The sequence below is a fragment of the Dermacentor silvarum genome, chromosome 10 (assembly GCF_013339745.2).
Source record: "Dermacentor silvarum isolate Dsil-2018 chromosome 10, BIME_Dsil_1.4, whole genome shotgun sequence".
NCBI lineage: Eukaryota > Metazoa > Arthropoda > Arachnida > Ixodida > Ixodidae > Dermacentor > Dermacentor silvarum.
This window is the reverse complement of record NC_051163.1, coordinates 13,841,792-13,866,533: the sequence shown is the minus strand read 5'-3', so window position 1 is coordinate 13,866,533 and position 24,742 is coordinate 13,841,792. Positions and strand designations below refer to the sequence as shown.

Below are 24,742 nucleotides of genomic sequence, written 5' to 3'. Positions count from 1 at the left end.
GTGCTTGCGAACTCGCATCTTCAAGGTTTGAAGGTTCCCGTCATTTCCTCGTCTCTCTGGGTCCGCGATCACGCGAGCTTCAAGGTTGCTCTATTTCTGGATTCAACAAAGGGCTTTTTTGATGGTTTTCTGGACGACGGATTCTGAAGAGCACAAATCTTGCGGTAACCTACGCAAGAAAAACCCAAGAAGCACCGATCGCCCGAATCACTTTTCGTTCAGTCTATGGTCCACACGCTCGAAGCCGGTCACTGGTCTACCGGAGGAGATCCGTGTAGCAAGCTTGAAGCAGGCGCACTGGTCTTTAGAACGATGCGGTCGCGGTTTGCCTGAGAATGACGGAGCCAAGGACACATAAATCGCGTGGTGCCCTATAGCAGCAAATCCTAGGATTCTTCACCTTTCACCCGATTCACATTCCAGAAATGGTCGAAGCTAGCCACTGGTCTTCAAGACGAAACATTCCAGATGCACTCCGGGGCGACGCGGGACCAAACGTGCACATGTCTCGGGGTCACATTTCGACGAAACGTTCCAACGACCACATCCCCGTCACTGCGTGCAGGAGGCATGACGTGGTGGCCCGCAGAGCGCGACTGAGCTGGCCACAGTAAGTCTCGAGAAGTGCCGCGCAGGCAAAGCAACGCACACTGTCGGCTCGCCTCGAAGCGCTCCCGAGTGTCGTCTCGCGTGCCGGGTAGTTCCACTCGTTCGTTCGTTCACCGTAGCGTTTTGTAAGACGCGCTCTCGTCGCCTGCCCGGCGAGGCTCGAAGACAAAGCAGCGCGACCTTCTTTGTTAGGCCCGTGGTTCCTGGTGACAATGAGACGGCTACGCGTTCCACCGTCGCTTCTTGTTCCGGTTCTCTTTTCAGTTCGACTTGACCGCCTCTTTGGCTCCGCGCACGCCTAGGCCCAGCAGACCTTTGCAAGGTTCCTGCCCTATTTTCTTTTTTCTTTTTTTTTTTTGGCTAGGCCTTCTGTGCGGATGATCTTTCCCGTCGCGCCCCAACCTTGTTCGTGTCAAACCTTTGGTTGCTTTCTTTCTCGGCTAGGCTTCCTTTCGGCTTTCATCGACAGCTGCGCTAGTCGGCGCTGCTTGAGGGTTCGTGGACCGACCACCTTTGCATGGACGGCAGAAGCTCCGGACAGAGACGCTAGGGCACCTAATTGTTCATATAGGTGAAGGGTCGCATGACCTGGGCTTTGTGCATCGCGTCCTGCAGGCAGCAACAATAGTCTCGAGAGTTTGTGTATGTTGGTGAGCGTGTTGTGAGCAGCCGCCTATCGGCGGTCTACCAATTTGAATTGTGTCCAGCGAAACGTCTACATAGCACTCCCTAGTCAGCAACGACAAAAAGAAAAAAGAAAGTATCAGCATACTTCAGCAGTTTTTCCGGCCTGAAAAACCATTTACTGCGACAGACAGACTACTTAGTGGCGGTGCAAGCAACGCTGCCCTCGGCTGTTACACTATTGCATGTTGGTGGCTTGAAATACATGCGCAGACGTCACAACGCTTGCAGTCTGCATAGGAGGTGAAACCCCGCACAAACTCCAAGCGTGACAGCTGTGCAATCAGGCGGTGGTTAGCGCGTCCAGCTCCCCAACTGGGCGTTGCTAGAGTAGCATTGGCTCGAATACCAGTGGTGGTATAATGGGGAAAGCTTTGTCTTCGTTCGCTTTATACGACGAGCTTGCAGCTGAGGACGAGAAGGTGGCCTGACAACAGCTTGACAACGGTTGTAATCAGCGTAACGGAAACTATAGACACATAGATGAACGGTCGGACACGTCAAACCTGTTTCGAGCTTTTAAGTTCTGTCGAAGTCAAGAGCGCACGTGCGGTGCTTTCGCAGCACCGCATCACTTCACGCAACGCTGAAGCCTCATCCCACTTCCAACGCATGAACGTGCCAACGAGCGTTTTACTGGCACTTGCGCGGATACTGGGGTTCTGCGTGTAATGTCATTGAGTTGCCAAGTATTTAGGTGTGTACGCTTGTTGTCGAAGCTCTGTGGTGCACAATTAGTCACCGTTTTGCCTATGCTTAGGCACGCATCATCGCCGCGCTTGAATCGCGCCTTCGTGCGGACCTTGTACGAGCAGTAGCTGCGCCCGATGCGGTAGAGCTGTCGCTCTTGGTTCGGCTGCAAGCCGGGTGTAATGACAATGATCGGCGTCCTAAAGAAATTGCGTGGTCGGCGTTTGATCGGACATTGTAATGCGATGCCCGATAATTGACAGGTTGACGTGGCCATTCTCGCAAAAGAGTGCTGACTTGGACTGGCTGGTACGTGTTGTCGATAAATAGAGTAAAGGCGAATGGTAAATGATGAAGGGATGGCGCTTGTACACATTTGTCCTGCCCTCTTCTTGGTCCTGCCTCACGCGCCATTACTATATTCATCTACAACATGTAATACTTGCCTCCACGCGAGAACGTTGGCATGTTCGCACCTTAGGTCCTCCGATACCTGCTTACCCACTCTACATGCAGCTGTCATCAAAAGCTCTGAATACAGGAATGCTAGATTTAGATCTGTGTAGGTACCAAAGCTATCACATTCTCTTGCATATGAAACCCGCTGGGCACTGCGGCAAATGATTCGTAATGGGTTCGCTTCTACGGCGGAAAGGGCGGTATACACACGCTGCCAGTATGGAAACACGGGCCCTCGCTATGAGAGGTCTCGAAGAACTGGGCGCCCCGTGGCTCAGGGCGTGCTTCAAGTGCGCACCCGTGAATCGCTCGGCGGAAGCGGGCCGGATATAACGATGGCGCGCGATGCTGTATTTTTCCGGGTCGCTGCGCACGCGTACATGGATGCCCTCGTGAGAAACAAGGCAAGCGTGAGACGCGAGGATGGAAACGGTAAGACAAAGGCCACTACGTATGTCGCTATATTTCTGACTGTTTCTTTGTAGCTTCACTGCCCCCTCTCCCCCTATCTCCTCTTTTCTTTTTTTTTTTTTTTCTTTCATGGAGGCAGCAAGGCCAAGCGGGCTCAGGTCTTGCACTCTTCGCGCAGTTTATGCATGATCCTCTGGGAAGAGCCGGCGCCTACATTCTGGGTCAATTCGATCCTCGTTCTCTCGGATTCCTTTTTGTCTGCAACGCCGGCGTCGAAAACGGGCGAGCGGAGAGCGGACAACGAGATACATGAGAACCTTTCAAGGCCAATCCACGCATACTGTTTTCCCGAGGGCCGCTCGACGCTTCTCGGAATATTGCGCAGCAGAATACAAGTGGACGGTGTACCGATCCGTGCCACGCGTACATATGGCTGACTGCATATGTGTCACGTTAGACCTATTGTACGCTGAGGTGACCGAAGTTTAGTGGTGTGGATGTGTCCACGTCAAGTTACCGTCTTCATTGAGGCGGCGCACAACAGCTCGGTAGACTAATGCTGGTGATGACGTAGTACAGGCACCGAGGCAGTTTGATTCTTTTCAGGGACAGAATCGCTCAGGTGGGACGCAGATTGTAATACCAGCGCTGCGGGCTACGTGTATGCATACAGGAATAAATTAACTCACACGAACAAACGCGCGCGCGCCGGCCCGTGCGTTCCTGCTGTACATACTCGAGGGAATCGGTTTTCATCCTTGTCAATATTAGACTGGAAACGATAACATAAAAAATCAAGGTGCGTAAAGCACGGCACTATATATGAAGCGTTTAATCATTATTTTTTTTTTGCCACCGATTTTTGAGAAATGCATATATTGCGTGAGACGTTGCGTCTTCAGTGTTGTGACCGCTGCGTCATCACCGGCGACGAAAAATAAATGTATAGTTCATTCTAAAATTCTGCCACGTGAGGCGGCAACCCAGGATCGAAAGTAATGTTAACGAACCGCCAGGTGATGTCAAACATGTATCTATGCGTTTAGGCGAATAAAGTAAGTTTTTATCGGAACAAACTGAAGAAATGGTCCACGCATATATGGAGGTGCCGCTGCAAGCATGTACCTGTGCCACCTGATCAAACAGATAGATTTCCAGCTTCGTAAAAGACCAGTTGACAATGCGAACCGCATTATGTCACTATATGATTTTTTGGGGTATTGAGGAGGGTATAACAACAGCATCAAAGACAAGCAAACCGGTGAATAGTGTCTGTCCAGGCTTTTGCATTTTCATCTCAGTTAAAGCTGCCCAATTCGAGGGCCACTGTTTACAATTCGGAACATTTTATTAAACAATTGGCTTCCTTGCGGCCATTTTGCTGGTAAGCTTACCGGGACGAAAACAGCCGGCGAGTTATCTGAAGCGTAAAGATGATCACCGTCGTAGTTGCAGTTATCGCGGTTAAGGGTGACAGAGCGACGCGTACGCTTAAATACGTCAGTTTGTAACAATATGAGCCCATTTTCTGTTATGAAAAGTGGGTATTTAGAGTATTTAGAGATAGAGCGGCGTTTAATCCATGTTCGCTGATCCGTATAGTTTGTGTTCTGGAAACCGTCCGGGCGTCGCCCAGTAACCAGCCGCCCGAGTAAATAGCAAAGTATTTTTTTTTTCAGGCGGGTGGCCGGTGTAACGCATACATTTGCGGTTCACCGCACGGTAGGAGATGTAATGACGCAATTTTCGCAGTGGGCGTCTTCCACTACCCGCGTACGGGCTCGGTGCGGGCCCCTTGAGGCGTAAATTGCCGGACGACATTTTCTCAAATAGCTTCGCCTACGAGTCCGTGGGTGCCCCAATTCGCTCTTAGGCTTCGCGTTCTTTCACGTTTTGTCACTGTTTGTTTGTTGAGCGCTGCCCTCATACTTAATGTAACTCCGGAACACTTCTGCGCCCTTTAGGCAGTGTAAGCGCTAACTTGTGATCGAATGATTAGCTTTGGCGTTATGCAGAAAGCAATCATTTAGCCCGTAAAAGGGCGGCGTACGTTTTTTCTCTCTATTACACACGTAGTACTTTCTCGGCATTGAAGCGGGACAAATTGGCTATTGCCTGTTTAATGTTCGCATACAGTGTTACCTTCGCTGAAATAAAAGCCAAGTAGAAAAAAAGAAAAAAGAAAAAAAAAAACAAAGAAAAGCTCTGACATAGTGCAGTGTTAAAACGTAGTCATGACTTGAAACACCAGTCGGAGAGGAGTTTTCTTTTCTTTTTGTAGTATTGTTGTTCAGTGGCATTTTTTGATGACCGTCCCATTGAAGAAAGACATTATGCGAAGGTCTGTTTGGGATTTAAAATATGACTGTTATTAAAACGACCTCACACAGAATTGGGGTTCAGGTGGTAGAAGTATGCGTTACACAGTCACATGGGACTATTCGCTTTTGCAGGGTGTCAGCTGCGTGACGCATGCAGTCTCGCTTAGCGTGCGTGCGTATGTATTGTATGTATATATATATGTATGTATATATGTATGTGTGTATGTATATATGTATGTGTGTGTGTATATATGTATGTGTGTGTATATATGTATGTGTGTGTGTATATATGTATGTGTGTGTATGTATGTATGTGTGTATGTAGATAGATAGATAGATAGATAGATAGATAGATAGATAGATAGATAGATAGATAGATAGATAGATAGATAGATAGATAGATAGATAGATAGATATTTTGTAATGAAAACTGGAGAGGTTTGCCTGGCGGCACGCTTAGCTTGGTACCCCAGATTATTGCGATTATGAATCAAATGATACACGCAGTACATACGACACTTAACAAGTACACTTAACGTACAATTTCAAAGTACCTCGTTGAGACCAGTGTCTCTCCGAAAAGTTACGAGCGCCTTCGTAGCGTGGGACACACAAGCGGCGCTAGTCCGCAGTCCAAGTACGTATTGCAGCTCAAGGTGTGAACCCTGAGGTACGTTTAGTGCTGTCATTAGGACGATCCCTTGGAGTGCACATAGATTGCAATTGCAGATTAATTGTGACATGGCGTCTCGTACAGTGCACGCAGTGGACTGTGCCGATTCTACCCTCTTAATGTTACGCAAGAAGTAGTACTTTGTATGGGTAACGTTTATACGAATATCAGCTAGCACAAGACAGGGGTAATTGGAGATCGCAGGGAGAGGCCTTCGCCCTACAGTGGACATAAATATAGGCTGATGATGATGATGAGGATACGAATATGATAAAGACATGCACGATCACGCCTGTAAAGTCCACACGGCATGCGAAAATCGCACACTGGGTCTGAAATCCGAATAGGTGTGCAATGCTGCACCGGGCTGGTCCAGATAGCACGTTGTGTGAGCGCCATGCAAGAGAAGACACAATGGCTGAAACGTATGTCCGAAAACAAAAACAAAGTATTACAATTTCTCGCAGGAGTTGTGTGCTAAGACAGCAGGGCAGTAAGCGCGTGCGTTGCCCTCTGTACGCACATTCCACGTGCACCTAAGGGGTCGTAATGTGTGGCAAGCTGCGGCACACTGCATTCTCCGAATGCCGCCAACACAGACGGTCAGGATCGACTGCAGCGAGTCTTTGATTGGGAGTTTCTTCGTTGCGCGATCAAGAAATGACAGTATAGGCGCCCTGTGTAAATAAGGGCTTCCTTTTGGCGTAGGAAGACGCATGGTTACGTTTAAAAAAAGAATGTGTACCGAATGTATCGCCCGCGTTTCTCTCTTCCTAATCTGTACAGCCATATCTGCAACGACGAAGGTTTCCCTGCGCGCGAGGCTAGATGGTAAATAGAAATCCAGTTTGTAATCTTGGCGATGCATAACTGCCAAGGCACGCGAGAAGAATCTATTATGCACATCTCAAGCTTAGTTTCACAGTGTGTGTTTTTTTGGGAAGCTGTTCGTCGTCAACTAGAAGTACTGGTGCACATCTCCGTACTGGCACCAACGGCACTCCCCGCAACAGACACTAACGAGCCTAAAGAAACAGCGTGCCAAGCGCCATGACCCATGCACGCTGTTTGCTATGGCATCTCGCAGCTGCGCATAACACATACGCTCAGTCCATTTAGTTGGTGTTTGCATCCGCTTGGGTGCGTGCCAGAGTGGCCAGCAAACTTAAAGCGCGAGTGTCTTCCTTCTTCAGGGCAGAACCGGTAATTACGGCTGCAGATGAGTCATACGCTATAGCCGACCATTCGTTTTCAAAGTGACTAATATATGATTTCGCGCTGCTTTATGAACAATATGCGCATATTACTAATGTTGCTACTTGGCAACGCTGGAGCGTAATTTGAGCAGGAAACGTAGTGTGTTACAGGACAAGAACAAAATTTAAACGAGACACACACTAACTTACAACAACAGGTGATCTGGCGCCGGGTGTGCCACGCTCACTTATTTTGTCCGCGTCTGCAGACCGCTATACGCTTTATGCTCTATGATAAACGTTGTAGTGGACATTTTAAATGTCTCCTTGTTGTATGGGGTAGTTGAGAGAGATCCATATGGGTATGCCTGGTGGTCAAGACGACATAATGGCATACGGGGGCTGCTGCTGCGGATGTGTATAAGCAACACGCGATCTATAAGTACATTAGATAACGGTGATCGCGCGTTTTCGATCCAATGAAGTCATAGCGCACATGTTATGCTGGCTTGGAGACATCTAAAAACAATCTTGCTAAGTGCCAGTGAGCAAAGCTGCATCGCGATGAAATGTTGTTCGCGTGTTAAGGTAACAAGCTTGTCTTCATGTGGGAAAATTTAGTTTCAACTTAAGTTATGTACAGCCCCCGCCAGACTTAACCCGAACAATAACCACACCCCCTATAGCTTGTTAACTTTAACTAACACAGGCTTTAAGGTAGAAACATCGAATGCCTTGGAAGGAAGATGCATTAAGCTTGTACAAGGCATCCCAGTGAAAGCTTGGTGCCGGCTGCCCGTAGTTTTCATCTCCGATTTGCATTGCAGTCTCGTAGATTTCACACGCAGCTTGTGAATGACATGCGCTCAACTACGGTGAGCAGGAGCTCGAAGCCCGACCGCTGCCACTACCAACTGGTACAGCGCTCCCACCTCGAGGTCCAAGTGGCCTCTATACATGAGCGCGCATCAATCTGCAGTACTGCGCCGAGTCGGGTCTTCCGAGCGTATGTATAACGCCGTGTCGATCGTAGGCGACGTGCGCGAGCGATCGCCCTTGGCCCGCTCGCGCATATAGCCGCTGCAGCCGCCTCCGTGGTGGGCGTGCCGCGTCATGGGCACGATCTTCGCGCGTGCCGCGGGCGTGCCTGGACACCCGACTCGGCCGGCGAGCACGTCGTACAGCGGGGAGCGCCGACGGCGAAGGACGACAGTGGAACCCGCGCGGCCTGACCACGCATACCTGCCTGTAAGCGGTCGACCTTTAACCGGTTCCAAAGGTGCACCTGTTTTCGGTGAGCGTGGCTCCCGTAATGTCAGTGACGGTGCCGGCGAGAAAACAGAACGTTTCTCGTCGCGCCTGGTCGAGTTCTTCGCTCCATGCCGCTGAATGACAAGCACACACGCACGCACGTGCAGAATTGGGACAAATAACAGCAATAAGTTATCCGAACAAGTGCAATAACTTATGCCCGCGAAAAAAGGAGATCGCCTCTGCAGGCTGCCGCTTTACGAAGATCCTGCGTGAGCGAGCGACGTTGGGCTAGTTGTTGCTGCATTTGGACGGGGAAACAGCGCGTAGGACGAGGAAAATGAAAGGTCCCTCGGAGCATGTGTTGTTGATCTTTCATTGTCCTTGTCTTACGCGCTGTTTCCCCGTCCAAAGATCCTGCGATCGGCTGACCCCGACATTGTACTATCGCCTTCGACCGAACGTAGCATTCACGCATAGGGCGCACCGCTGATCCCTACTGTGATAACTGTGACAGTGTATAGAGACAGTGGGACACGTATCACTTGAATTCCCCGCGTACTGCGACGAGATATCTTTATTTGAGCGCCAAATGGACACGGTACATGATTTTTCACGCTCCACTAACATTACGTGACATCTTAGGTGCTACGCCCTGCCCTTCAGAACAGCGGCGGGCACTGGATTTGTTATTTCATTAACTCTCGCAAGTTGGCCTTCTCGGAAAGCTTAATAAAGAAGGTTCACTTCATCATCCAGGAAAACTTGAATTCGCCCATCTTCTCACCTGTAAATATCGTTATCAGGTTTACTGGCTCATTTTATACATATCTTTATTTTCCTTATTTCCGCTCTCCTCCGGAATCGTTTAATCCTCTTCCCCATCCCCATGCAGAATAGCATTACAGTGGGGCGTATGAACGCTGGCAAAAAGCTATGCCTCCCAATGAAGAGCCTCTCTCTCTGGGACAAAAAGAAAAAAAGGAACAACTTCATCAATTGATATTCATAGCAAGTATGAAGGAATCTATTTCAATCTGATTTCGAAGGTAATTTCTTTAGCGCCACAATGGTAGAACTTGAGGACCACGCATATAACAAAGGACGGATCCCACGCATACGTGTGAATCTGTGGGGAATAAATTTCTTTTATGTTTACTGAAATGTCTTCACTTCACTTTTCCTTCACTTGTATGTAGCTGAGCGCTCCTTGCTCATTTGCACGATATGGTCCCATTTTAATGCGATAGCGTTAAGGGCGCCGTGTCGCAGAAAATCTGGCGACGGTAACCGGCGTCGGAGTGCGATGTCGGCGGGTGGCGGAGAAAATCATCCCCGACCACGCAGAACCTCCGAATATATTAAGGTACATGTATATGTCACGCCTTCTTATATGACATGCGGTATACACGGGTTATATTGCCACACCATTCTATAATTAATGTTGCTCATACCTTGTCTTGCATTCTTGGCAAAGCTATTCCTCGGAATTTGGAGAATGACAATCCACAAACAAATAACATGAAACAAAACGCCCACAGCGCATGCCTTTTATGTTAAATCTTCTCAGACTGAAATATTAAAAGTACGAAACAAAAATGGAATCCTGAAAATTATGCAATTTGTTTGGCGCTAGCTGTGCAATATCTCCGGGACCGCCCCACGCAAGAGGCCGCGTTTCTGCCAGAAAGACCGCCTTCGTGCATATAGCGTTCGCCGCCAGTGTTTCCCGGTAACCATTACGGCTGCTTAAGCTGCAGTTGTCAGGATGCGTGAGAAGCAGTGAGGGATCTTTGAATGCTATCGCGTTCCACTATTAAAAGCGAAGCTTAAGCGTCCTCCAATTTTTGTTCACTTTCTTCTCCACACTCGGCTGCTTCTGTTGCCGTCTTTTTCACTTCTCTGTAGCCGACTATTTTAAATTTCCTGTTGTCGGCTTCTTCACTCCTTGTCTCTTGTTCTGCCTGTCTATTCGGGCAGTTACCTAATGACATATACGGTATACCCATTCTGTAGGATTGGCCAAGAATGTTCATAAACTCTGTATCACACACCTAGTCACCAAAATGGTCTATTCGGAAATATACTCAGTGTAACATACCACCGGAGGAAGGTTCAAAGAAAACTTCGCTTTAAGACCCCTTGAAATATACTCCAACTTGTCTACATTCAATCCCTGTGGTCCTACTTACATTTGTTGGGGTAATCGTTGTTTGATATATCGGATAAAACATTCCGTTTATTATTGGACCATCCTGTATATACGTACACACCTACGCAGGCACACTAAAACCCACACACGTATAGAGGAACTCCCGCGCACTAGACAGTGGGCATATATACGAGCCGTAACAATCAACCAGGTAGGCGAACGCAAGGGCGCGCTGGCAAAATTATGCACAGAAGCCGCTGGCCTGGATTTCATTCTCGTTGTCAACAAGGAACACGTACACGGATGCCGGGTTTCTTGTTCGCCGCTTCTCCTTTGCACGAGGCGGCGTTTCTATTCAGCTGGGCTCTTTGTCCGATGGACGGCTTTCGGTCATACTGTCTACAGCAGTCCCGGGTCCTGTCTGCGTCGCGTTCCCACTGTAGGATAAACTCAGAGTACGTCCTGCTTGCTCCAGTTCAACAGGCATCTGTAACCGCCTGCGTCAAAATTATCCGCATCGCGAATCGCTCTTGCTCGCGCCCCTCCCTTTCCAAACGGCCTCCGAGCGGTATGCCACGCCTGGTGCAGCGCAGAACGGCTATCTATCAAGCGTATTTCATTTCACTGCACGCATGTTCTATCATTTGTATCATAAGTAGCCTACTAATGCCTTTACCAGATTGTCCTTGGGCTTAACAAGTTTTTTGTTTGAGCTCTATAAAGTTCGACGATTAAGGCAGTCCAGAGTCAATGACTACGCTCTAAGCAGCTCCATTGCAATGTACTCTTTCACATGAACCCAACTTATACAACGGAACGAACGTGTAAGCAATGATAGGTCTTCACCTAAATGCCAGTGTGAACTGCTCAGTGACTCTTGTCACTTGCTGCCCCCTGCAAGTGGGCAAATTCATCCTAAGTGGCAGTACGGGTTATCGGTGACATGGTGAAACTTGTAATTATCCGGTTCATCATATGCGTGACTCAGTTTCACTGTGAGTGGACTTCTTTGCTCAAGAACTGATGTGAAATATGCGACTCCAGAGTGACTTCGTGACCGTGGCACGCGAGGTCACGGTATCGACCCATACCAGGGCAATATGGCCGATAAGGGAGGAATGCTCAAACGCCATTGTGATGAAAAACTGGGTGCACGTTAGGAACGTCAACTATGCACTATAAGCCATCCCTCAGTGCACAGGTGTAAGCTACTGCAGTATACGGCAACGTCTTGTGAGGCTACGGCGCTCACTGAAAAACTGTTTACTGGGTTGTTATCGCTGAACTGTGACCAGCGTGAGGAAATGTTTGTTTCTGTGCGGTACGGCACATGCCAATGTTATACCACGCGGCTGCGTCCTGCTAGCGAATTTTAGCTCAACGTTACATCACTAACACGATGGTGCAAAATTTGGTGGCCGCGGTTAGTAGGTGAATTTGCCTTCAGTATTCCCTGTAGCGCCTCACATCTTAATACTTTCTCTTTTATTTCTTGCGCTCCTGGCAAAGACAGGAACCAAGGAAGCTGGATGGGATGACCATATTCACCAGCAATCAAGCGCCTTTTCTCCTTCTTTTAAATATCTCTGCCAATCTCCACTGTCATCGCTTGAGCCAGGAAACTACTGTACCTTGACGTACGTTCGCAGCATCAGTGCCTAGTTTAGAGTGGTTGGAGTGGTGACGTAGCAGTAGGGCGTCGACTTCAGCATAAATCAGCTTACTATATATCCCGTGTAACCGCCCCAACGTGACCTATATATAAACAAGACTCGGAAGCGGGCGCTTATACTTCATCGGAGCTAAGTGTTTCCTCCTCCTCCTCTTCCTGCAATGCATGGCACGCTTGCAAACGTTTGCGTATAGCTTGCACAGTTTACAATGACATCCAACATGGCGCTTGCCTGCGACAGCTTTTGTTAATCGAGTCATTACGCGTGCAGCTCAATGCGCTTTCGTGGCGATTAACGCCTATAATTGATGGGCGTCGCCTGTCTGTTGGCGGCCGCGGTGAAACGAGTCCTGGAACACGAAGGGTACTGCGTTCTTTATGCGCGCCCTGTCGCAAATCAAAGAGTGTTGTACGCGCCGCTGTCAGTGGTTGTGTGGTCCTATAACTGCATACTTGACAAATTTTTTAAAGCGCGAACAAGAGACACGACACAAAAGGACGGTCAAACACAGGACAGGCCCTTCCTTCCTTTTGTGCCGTGTCTCTTGTTTGCGCTTTAAAAAAATTGTCAAGTATGCAGTTACTAGGACCACAGAAAGTTCTAAATCTATAACTATACAGTCACGCGGGCGCATGGCAAACCACATGCCTTTGGTGCAATAAATTTTAGTCTTGTGTTAAGATCGTATTCACACTCATGAAAGCTTTTACTATATATAGTAAAAGCCTAGGTGGTCTAATATTATTAAAGACGGTGCACAAATTCGGCACATTTTGTAACAACACGCCGGACATTTTCCGACTTGAGGCCTGGCTTCAGCGGATCATGGCTACTGGCATTTCAGTCTGGTTACAGTACTGTTTGGTCTCATCGCAAGTTCGAGATCTTTGTAAAAGTTCATGGCAAAGCGTGCTGCTTGTGGTACTGAAGGACGCGAGCACACGTAACTAGTCAACGTTTTGTCTGTGTCATCCTTACGTCCACTATATATATAGTTACGTGTTTCAGCGTCTCAGCGTCACAAGCAGCGCGCTTCGCCATGAAGTGTGACCAATTAGCCCCGTTTGCAGCCTTGATAGCGCGTCATAACAGCGCTAGCTACTGCTTATGTTGAGCGACACTTAAGGATTCCATCGATTAACCGCGTGAAATTTCCCCCCGTTTTTATTCGGCAATGTTTCCTCTACCCACTTTGTGTGATTGGCTAATGGCCGTGGAACCAGGACCTTGTAACTTCTTGCTTGTTCTGTTTGCTCGGCAAACGGGCGTCGAGCGGTGTGACGCAACACAAAGTAGTAGTCACGAAAGTATTTCATGCGTGTGTTCATTCGCATTGTTCCGTGCGAGATCTAGCCAGCAATGAAGGCGACAAAACGAAAAATTAAAAACGCAGTTGTCTCATAAACAACTGTGAGGCACAACGGCCACAGTAGTCAGTGCCACACGTACTCAGCGTGCCTCTCGAACCACGTACCGCCAAATGAAAACATAATGGCAAAATGTAAATATTAAATAGTCGGGATGCGCTCTGCCGGGCGTGCTGATCGGCATGAAAATAAGGGCCGCAGATTAGCGCGCAGAGAGCGAAGAGGCGGTGCCCTTTTTTTTTCTTCCTCGGCTTCAAACGCGAAGTCTCAAGCAGGCGACCTCGTTGCTCTGGAAGCAGCGTTCAATGCGTAGGAGGAGCAGCGGCCCGAGAACAAAACGAGCTTAAAACACGTGACGGGGCGAGGCAGAACGGACTCTGGCGATCCGCTCGTCGAGTAAAAAAATACATGCAGTCGGAGCCGCGGACTCGACGGAACGAAGTTCCATTGTGAAGTAGGGCGTACGGGCGTATTAACGAGGAAAACTAGATGCTAATTTCCCGCGTCCGTAATTGGGGCGCGGAAGAAGACCATCACGGCGAGATTTCCTCTCCCGCTGGCGTTCCTGCATTTCCTCACCGCGAGGCGACGACGCTTATAGATGTGGCTTAACGTGTGGGAACCGTAGGCAATCGCGTTCGCTTGCATTTTGATAGCTTGGCGATATGGCGGTATATATGTGGACTGAAAGAATAGAGTAATCTAGGTGCTACGTCCAACGTTAACTGGTAGTGGTGGTCCTGCCTGCTGGTTATATATATGTCGACACGCTGAATCAAGAAGGAAAGCCTTTTTCCCGAGAATACGGAACAGCAGAAACAGTGACGCCAGAGAAGGAAGTGCGTAACCTACTACTAAACTAAGATTAGCCATGGGCAGGAGACAGTCGACTGATTGCAAGCGCGCTATAAATCAGTGTGCAAGTTATGAGCTTCAGATATGGCTAAAAAAAGATTTGGCGGTTGTCGTGAAGCGTATGTGTACGGAGATCTCATCGTTCAGGAAGGCAAACGTTCATTTTTTTGTGTTTTGTAGCGCCTTACTCTTGTATAATACAGTGAACTAAAGCGAGGTTGGCCAGCGTAGAGACAGCCGAATTTATCTGAGCAGGCTATGAAGCACTGTGTAACTGACGAGGTTCGGGTAAAGCTATCATCAAGGCAAAAAATGTATTAAAAGACAGAAGAACCTGAACGGATTTAGTAAACTGCATATAGAGGTCTCATTGTCCAAGAGTGGGAAAGTTCTACTACGGCGCTCAGAAGCCATACTTAAAAGGAAAAAGAAAAGAAGAAAAATAAAGCAACGAACACTGACGTGTAGAACGTATTTTTTTTTCTTTGTGCGAAAACGAGAGCCGTGAGAACGCAAACAAACTGACCCGCCACAAAGGCATTGCTCCAGTTCCAGGCATCCAACTCGTTCTCTTTGTTTGCTAGATTTTCCTCGTTGTGAAGCTGAGGAATCCAAGAATACGCAGCTCTGACGTCACGAATGCTCCACCGCACCAAACATTGCTCCCGACTTTCACCTCGCTCACCGTGTATACAACTTGGCGTAAACCGTCACTATAAGAGGCCGATTTTTTATTTTTTTATGGAATCTAGAAAGGTTACCCGTGCACACACACCTGGCACGCTGTTCGACATCACAGGGCCGATATATCAAACGTCAATCACGCTGCATCACGACACATATTCATAAAGGAGGCGGCTCCACCGCTGGAGTCGGTTGACGCGAGACACGGTTCGTTCGAGATCTTTGATACAGGCTTTCATACTGCGTTGAACATAATGTAGGCTGATGATGACGACGATGGTGGTATTCGTGACTTGCGACGCATCTGCAGAGTGTCTGCAATGCAAAGGTAGAGCAATCCTGCAGACATGATTGAGAGCTTAAGACAAATACTCTTTCAAACTTTTAGATGGACGTTAAGCGGCTGGAAGAGCAAATTTTGCTCTTGAAGTCCTTCTACTCAAGATGAAGTTGAGGTTCTAGTACAGCAAGCAAACCTGCACCACCGCCCCTGGGTGCATGCGAACCGTCGGTCGACGTCAACTGCGCTGTGGATATAGGTCTTCATCCCAACCGGCTGCCTGCCTTAACTTTATGCGGGAGAGAAGGCTTCGCAATTACGTGTAGCAAAGTTTTTAATGCCGAAGGAGAAATTAACGCTAAGGAAAGAGTCCTTCTTCATAGTGTGGTCAAAGCAACTGTGTTCCTGTCTAAGATATGTAGGTGCCTTAATTAAGTTACCAGCCGAAAGTCAGGATAGGAAAATGAGTGAGCTTCCTCCACATCATGATGCGACTTTACCGCTTTACGTTGCCCATAAACGGGAACAAAAATAGGTTTCAGCCTACACTGAGCACGCCACACGTTCTACAAATACCTTCGTTACATATGCAATAGCATGCGAACAAATTTTGATCACTAAATTTTTCGATAAGTAGAGTTCTGCCAAGCCTTTTATGGTCACCGGGATATCGCAAAGGCGTAAAATTTGATGAGGAAATCGTAACTACAGGTATCTCCGGAGTGTTCTAAAGCTGTGTAATCACTGGTAAAACGCACGCAAGAGGCGCCAACAGGAAATAAACAGGCAATTGTTCTATTTTCATTCTTCTCATTACACTGTAACTCCTCTCTGCAGCGAAACAAGCCATCCGTTTCTAGCGAGGCGCAATAAGTACGTACGTCACTCTATACTCTAAAATTTACTACCCTAATGACACATCGTGTTAAAGCTTTAACGCCAGCTGTATTTACATAACATACAGCAACTGAGCAGTGCACACTTTTTTGAAAGCTTACGAAATATTACAAACTTGTGTATCATTTCTTTAATTAAGTGCGCTTTTTTGAGGTCACTATAGATGAGCTCTTTCTGTAATGCTCACGACTTGGGCTTTTTTGTTTATCTCACATGTTATCGTTTTCTCTCCTAGAGACAGAGAGATAATGATGAATGAGATTGAGATGATAGAGAAATATGATTGAGATAATAAAGACTTTCTTGGAGGCATCATGAACTATGCAGATGAAGAAACTATCCAAAGTGACCTTAAAATACACGTCGCTGTGCACTGAGCAGTCTTATAGGGCTATATGTACCCAGTGTGATGACGACTACTGCAGGTTTGTGCACAAAGCAGTCCAGTACGAAGGGCAAGCGTCAATAATGACGGCCTAATCGTTTCAGAGGTAGCGCTCCTCTCATCTCATGGACACCGGAACGCCCAAAAAATCACCAACTGAAATCCATCCGACAGCCATTTATCGTAGACTTTTACTTCCCCGTGAATCGACAAATTGCAGGCCCCGGAACGGCTCACTAATAAAAAGAAAAGTAGTGCCAGGTAGGCATAGACGGAAGCGGGTGAGCGAGCCTTCGGAGAATCGAAGCAACTCTCATTAAGGACAGAGGGCGCACGCATTATATCTCAAGGAAACCGCTCAGACGTGCACGCGACGCCCTTCCTTATGACATCGCTGCCTTCTTTGTCGGGAAACAAAGGCTAACTCCTGTGCACTGCCACGCCGAGTGATAGTCAACCAGGAGGGGTGGGTGCTGTCGAGTGTAAAATTCCGGACAGACCTGCATGAAGGAGACTTCGCACCCACGAAAGACAATGGCCATTCAACAGCTTCTTTTATTATTATTGATTCAAAAAAGAGACCCCTGCGTGATCCACTGATGGTGTGAAGAAACGGGACACAGCAATGACGGCACACATTGGTGTCACTGTCTGCCCATATATTACTGAACCAGCTCATTCAGTCGTGTGCGTCAGACATCGTAACTGACAAGGGAAATTTGTGTCTCACGATTGCGTTTGGATGAAGCGGCCTTGCCAAATGAATGTCCAGACCAGGTGAGAAAAAGCAGGGTACATCCCACTGGAGCTTACGATACCAGCAAACAATGGCGATCGAGCCGAGGGCCGGCGTTTCGAGCCGACGAAGTATGAACATGTTTGCTGTGAACAAATAGATCGTACGTGCATGGTAATTGCGTAGTAATTCTTCATGTGATCGTTGTACTCACTGCAAGTTGGATTCCAAGATTCAGATAACCGCTTAGCACATTGGCGCGCCAGAGGCCATCTTCAATAACGAGGACTACGAGCAGGGATGCAAGGGAAATATCAGCAATAGTTGTGCGCGTTGGTGCTTCTGTGCCATGGTGGATTGGACCTACTGCCATCTCAGTCGGCACGTTCGAAGGCGGGGAAAAGGGCAACTGCCGTTAGCTGTCTGGATTGTATACGATCCAGAAATAGTGGCAACATCTCATTTTGTTTAGATTTCGTAATCAGGCGCGCAGACTGTTGTCGGCTCGCTTCACTCGTACCGTCCTTGCGGTTGTCGCTGAAACCATGGATTCTGCAGTGGCTAAGACTTCGAACGAACAAGGCTAGCACGGAAACCCCAATGATAAATCTGGAGGCTTGAAGTGATGCCTTATTTGCGCGAGATTACACCGAGAAACGTAGTTAGCTGCCAGACATATTGTGCTTGCAGTGTTCCCTGCTCCCGTCTTCCGTCAAGCTTGAAAAAGAATGCTATGCCCTCGCACTTGAAACAATGCCAGCAAAATGTGGGAATGTGATTAAAAAAGGAACATCATGGTACCACTTTGACGAACTCTTCCCCAGGAGTTGTGCATTAGAGGCCGAATTTACAAAGATTTTCGTTCGTAGGCGCTATTTGCCATTGGCCGACCACTCTCGCTAATAATGTGTCCAGCATTACGATTTGCTGGCATATTTCCCTACGAACAGTCTAAGCGTAAAAATTGACTCGCCATGCCGGTCCTGCGGAAGTGGATGCCCAGCGAAGCTTTTCAAAACCACCATTACAGCTGTTGAGGGAGGCATGCAATGCTTTATTGCTCAGTTCCTCCTCCGGCGCGTTATTCAGCCACAGGAGAATGCGGACGTGCGGACCTCCCCTGTTCTGGAATTCCACGGCAATACGACCAGCGGCAGCATCCCGCCGCTAGTCATATTGCCGTTTCTTTTCCCTTTGTCGCTCCTTGTATTCACGCTGCTTATCGGGATTCCTAACTATGCGTTGCCTACCCATAGCGATGCTACACCAACAATTAGTGGCTAGGCTGTTTTTTTAATATATGAAAGGTTAATGACGTCACTCCCCACGTCGCAAGCTGCCGTCGCCACGGCAGCTTGCGCAACAGTAATCTTTACCGGGAAACGTAAGCGCGGAGCGTTACGTGCTTCGCATTGTTAGGAGGTTCGCCTTATCATCATTTATGTGGTTTGGATGCTTGTTTTGTGCTTGTCCTTTATTGAAACGAATGCTGTGCTCTATGTTGTATGCCTGATACCAGATAATATATGCACTTTTCGCTTCAATCGCTGAACATATTTTTATCCCCGTGAGGACGACGCCGCGAGAAATCCCGACCAACTAGAGGCTAACAGCTTCGCTGTAATACCTTTTTGGGGAATACGGGTTAAGATTCCTTCGTTCTGTGGTGAGATTTATCATATGGGACAGACCAGTCACTGCGTGAATGACAGAGTGATGGAGCATGCGCAAAATTTTAAATACCGCTGACAGTGCTCACTTGGCGACCTATAATAACAGTTGGGGTGTGAGAAGTGATTCAGCGACGGTAGAATTCTGGGTAAGCAGACACCGCCGCATGATAAACTCTGAAGGCGTTTTATATTAAGAAGTATGACAAAGAATGTGTCACTCATATGACTGTTTCCTTATGTGTTGCAGGATTTGCATTTTGGTTTTCAAATATGTGATACTACTAAGCGTCACTTCGCGTCCCTTTAGCGCCTTCTTTGCGTAAAATTGTTTTTATGTTATAAACTCCGGTTCATAGTGGCGTTTGTTCACGTCCTTGTGTGCGTTTCTCGTGCATAATTTTCGCTGAATTGAACAACGCCAACAGTGGACGAGGATCTATGTGACAAAGCAAAGTGCTGACTTCCATTAAAACTTATTGAAGCGATCTGAGAATATGTATGCAAGCTAAGCCAACTTGCGCACGCGCGCTGATTAGCCATCTTGAGGCCCAGATCAAACGAGAACACCCGAAATAAAATAACCACCCATCCCCTCTAATTAATGCAGGAAAGAAACAAATACATAAGACAGTGAGGAGGCATGAGAGAACCACGAGTACCGAAGTTTCTTTTTTTTTGTTCACTCATTTGTACACTTTGCTTTAGTTTGTTATTATGTGATTTGTGCGTCGAGATGGCTGACAACCGAGCGTGCGCAAGCTGCGTTAGCTTGTTTTTTATATTCGCACCTCTTTTCAATAAAATCTTGTCTCATCCGTCCTCGTTCTCTCTTCGCACTGTTCCATCCAGTATAGATCACAAACACGCACGTTCGTATATAATTTAATTTTCGCGCCTGTCTACCTTGTTATGAAAAAAAAAAAAAAAAAAACAAGTACGCTGCCTCTGTGTCTTCAAACTACAGTGCCACTGAGCTACTTACCTTGGACTGAGCAACATGACCCTGGGAAGGTCTACCGGGTGAAAAATTGACAAAGGCAACTTCCTCGTGATAAGTGACACTCTTCAAAAGCGATTACGCTTGTTTCCTGCAGACGATCGCTACGGTCAGAGAAAACAAGTATTTTGCAACGCACGATCTCATCGTACGGCGGCGCACACGAAGGCTATAAGTTCAAAGTGACCTGCCGCGGGTCTCGTCAGACGGAAATGCTCGTCGAGCTGCGATCACGTCAAGAAAATAGCGGCCAGGCGCCACTCGACGTCAAAAGCCGAGGCGGCCGAACCGGTCCAGTCACGTCTTCGAAGAAGCCGCGTACTGGCGCACTGCTGTTAATGTTGGCACGGCAATAGTAGAGGGGGTTCTGAACATTGTAAGAGCACTGGAAGGCACTGGGCTGCCCCTGAGCCGCGTACTGCACTCGGTTACTGTAGTATGAGACGGTCAGCGCTGCACTAAAGCCTTAAACAAGCATCTGATACGGAGCTTATCTCCGTTTCACACAAAAAAAAAAAAAGAAAGCAGGGAACACTATACGCGCTTAGCCACACCCCTTTGTGCTCCGCAGCAAAGATCCGGGCATTCCTTGCAGAAATGGCAGCATATGTATGGGCTGTGCCAACTATCCTGTGAGGTAACGGTTAAAGCGCACGGTCGATGACATGCGTTAACAATGTTTAGCGGTGCTTTGTCGGATATGAAACCACGCACTGAAAAATTAAAGTTTAGGGGCTTTCCCTCTCAATATACTTTATACTTATTCCACCTTGCGGATTTCTACAGGGCATGTTTACCACATAACCGACGTATTTCAGCGCACCGTAGTACGGCTGGAGATGTATGATGAAATGCGGCGATATTCTGACGTGTAGAGCGTAAGCACTTGATGAGTACACGTCATTTCCAACTGTGTTGTTGAATAGCGGACGCAGGCTTAACATTACGGCGAGACACCCGGCGACGCAATATTGCCACACCCTGGAAGCGTGAGATGTGTGCACCAGTGTAATTATATTACACTACGTCTGAACTCTTCAGCCTTTTTCCTCCATCTTTACTGACACGTGGCATGATACGTGACCTTGAAGCGTGATAAGAAACATCCTTGCGATTGAGAACAGCGTTGCAGTCACTACTGATTTCACTCATTCTTGCTATACTACTGTTTGTTTGTAGCATTGCGTTTGTGCGTGTAAATTTAATTTAGACTGTGGATAAACCGTCTTTTGGCACATATTTATTGACTGACAGTATAGTTCTGCGCCTTTTTCTTCATCATACCATCAAAAGTACACGCGGCGTCATTTTCTGCCGGTAATCCAGCAAGCATTTCTGAGGAGCCCCAAGAGCAATGCCGTGAGCAGTGAGGTTGCCTCGCTGACCTCACACGTACTGACAGCACTAAAATACTACAGGCCACATAGCGGTTATATAAGCCAGCAATGCCTGCTTGCTAATGAGCGAGCTAACCTTGCTAATGAGCGAGCGAGCCTTGCTAGTGAGCGAGCGAATAAACTTTATTTGAGGGACCAAACTCTTGGTGTCCAGAGGTGGGCGGCTACCTTATTCCAGGTAGCCGTGGTCCTGAGCTGATAGCCGAGCCCCGTTGACCAACCGTAGCTGGTCGTCAGGAGTTGTATTTGTCATCTTGGCCTCCCACTAGTCTTCTGTTGGTGCTTGAAGGGGCTTTGTCTGCGAGTTCTTGTTGCATTCCCAGACCATGTGGTAGAGGGTGTTTGGCGTATTGCCCTGCTAACCTAAAATTTTAGTAAGCCCTGCCAATTTAGGTTTGAAGATCTTATAGCGTATAGGTTAGGTTAGTCAGGCCTCGCTAACCTAAATGGCTGCATAACTTTTAGTTTAGTGTTCCGGTGTCTGTTATGGGTACGGTCGGGAAGGCAGCTTTGTTAAAAACAAATGCCACCAGATGGTTAGCTCTTACTGCCGTAAGGCTTTATTACTCGAAATTACGCCTACTTATTCAATTAAAGGCAGTACTTTATCATTTCGACGAAACACTATCACACTGTTGCGTTGTGTGAAATCACGCACAGAATACGGGAACGATTTGGGGCGCCGTTATCTTCCAAATTGATGGTCTTTTAAGCGAGTGCTCGCGGAAAAGATTGCTCACGAATTAAGGCCTGCCGAGCGCAAATCCTGTTGGCGGCGTGACGTTATCTTGTTGGCAGTCGGGGCTGCTTCGCCCATCGCCTATAGCGTCTCTTGAATAATTCACTCAACCGGAAAGCGGGCGAGTCTCCGCAGGCCTCCTGCTCGGTCCGTAAAAAAACTGCTGAAATTCGCTTTTATTATGCGGCCCTACGATGATGCCGGGGGGAGGAGGGGGGGGGGGGGCGCAGGCTGCATTGTTATGCTCGCCATGCTGCGCATTTCACGTCGTCATGGGACCGTCCCACTTGCACTCGTGGCTATTTCCCCTTTGGTACAGCAAGTGTGATCAACTTTCGACTCTGTCTATATAGACATCATGTGCGCTCAGTAAACGACAGCATAGCTCCTCAAGCTTAGTTGTGTGACGACAAAATGAATAAATAAACAAAATAAGCGAAAGCTGTGATCTCCGAGAATAAATATTTCTCAGTGACCGGACTCAACTTATGGAGTAACCTGTAGTACTGCGCATCTTCCCTGAATCGCCTGTGATATTGAACATGTTTCGCCAGGAGTGAAACAAAATTATGTTTACCAGGGTACGGTACAATCGTGCCCATTACGATAATGGAAGAAAAAGCTTGAAACATTTGTTTAATTCCCCGTGCACGACCGTGTTCTCTTGACGAAATGTGATTACGGTTCAATTGTACTGACACGGACGTCGTTATGTACTAGTGTATACGAGGCGCGAGTCGTTCCACACCCAACTGTTGTCCAAGTGTAGCGTCAAGAATTTATTAGATGAAGGAGCTACTTGGTTGTTAAAGTAAAAACAAACGTGGAGGAAAAGGGGACCATCAATCACCTTCAACCTTAGCTGACTGCCACACTAACCGGAACCCTCCTTATACGACCTAGTATCCATTAGAGAACTATGTTGTGATTATTGAAGTGACATTTTTTTCTACATTGTTTATATTTATAAGCTTCAATCTTAATAATTCGGCAATGAGACCCAGGTGAAGTTCTGTGCTGGGAAACTGTCGCCCATTTTACTACAGCATTGTGTCTTCGATTTCGAGCACAATGTGTTTACCGATATACCATTCACGTTGCTATCTGATTATCTGCAAGCGCTTTCGTCGTCCTGAAGCCTGGTTCATCACTCAACTTGGTGTGTGTGTTCACAGTGTTGCCACGTTCTTCTAATCTACAGGAAACCGGCGAATTTCCATTTCATCCGGCTTTTCGGCGTAGTGCCGCTCCAGCTTTGGCTAGGCGAAAATGGCCGACGGCGTCTCTACCTGCGTAAACAGACACGCACTAGTGCCGGTGCGACCGGCTTCGCGGCATTCTAGAACAGGACCTAAACAGAGCGCGTTCTGCGCGAGCCGCGTTACGTCATTACATATATATACGCACGAAAGCGAGGACGACACGGCGGGGCTCCCGGAACTAACTTCCCGGCGGGAAAAGTAGAAAGAAACCAAGCAGTGTGCAAGCAGCGCACGCACCGCACTTCCTTCCGGACCACCCACGAAAAGAGGAGGCTCGCCAACTCACCTGCCTTTGCCGTTCCTCTTCAGAAATGCACAAAAGAAACACGAGAGAAGACGTACACACGCCGCCGCGTCGTCAACCCGCGGGCACCGGGAATCCAAGTCGCAGGGAGCGTACGACGAATCACTGCCGAGCACTGCTTCTAGTGGTCGGATGGAAGCCGCACCGCATTCCTCGCGAAGAAGGCATCGTTTCGACCGCTACGAGAAACACCAGCGCCCGACACAACTTGAAAGATGGATGCTCCTCGAGGAGTGATGCTGGGACTGCGATGGCCTCGGCGTCGAGTTTCACACCACTCGTGGCTTGTTCTCTGCGATGGCGACACGAGCGAGCAGAGGTTGCGCCGGGTACTCTCCAGGAACGCACACACACCCACGGGCACGACGCACTCGCGGCGTCACGAACGCACAGGGGCAGCGTCGAAAGGAGCGGCCGCCAGGTCCAGCGTGGCGCGTCGGCTGGTTTGTCGGTCGGCCTCTCGGCGGCTCTTTCCACCGACGTCGTCGGCGGCCAGGTGAGAGAGAGAGAGGGAAGCTGTAAGAAGGTGCCGCTACGGCCACAAGAATGACGTCTCCCCCCTCCTGTTCTCTTACCTTCTGGTGGAATCGGCAGTGCGTGCCGGCGCATGCGCCGTTACTTGCTTCTCCACTCCCGTGGCACAGGCAACGGGAGAGTCGTCGTGCCTGGTCAAGCCGGTGTGCCGTCGCCGGCACCGCCGGGGTCTTCAACGTAGGTATACGTACGCCATGCCGTACGGCCGAAGCACCCTTCCCCGTCGCCCTCACAATCTCCTCCCGCCTTCGCCTTGGGTGAAACAAGTTCAACGACTTTTTGTATCTTTGCTTCGTTCCGCAGCCGCGGAGATTCTCCTCTGCGTGTCGGACCGGCAGGGCGGCTGCTTTTGTATTGCCTCCCACCACCACGACCGCTGCTGCTGCATTGTCGAAGGGGCTTCAGTCGCCTTTCTTGAACCCTTCTGGCGGGACACCAGAGACGCACAGTCCTGCGTGCAGACGCATGGGAGGGGCTTCCGTGGAAAGCGGACATCAGCGGCCGCACTTTCTT

At 48.4% G+C, this 24,742-nt stretch overlaps 1 protein-coding gene across 1 annotated transcript in view; it reads right to left on the bottom strand.

Annotated features, from left to right (window-relative positions):
* Positions 1–24,363, bottom strand: part of LOC119466631 (atrophin-1) — a 50,713-nt gene extending 26,350 nt beyond the window's left edge. Inside the window, exon 1 of the mRNA XM_037727149.2 lies at positions 23,678–24,363. The gene's annotated coding sequence lies outside the window, so the exon portion shown is untranslated. The remainder of the gene's footprint in view (positions 1–23,677) is intronic.
* Positions 24,364–24,742: the final 379 nt, after the last annotated feature.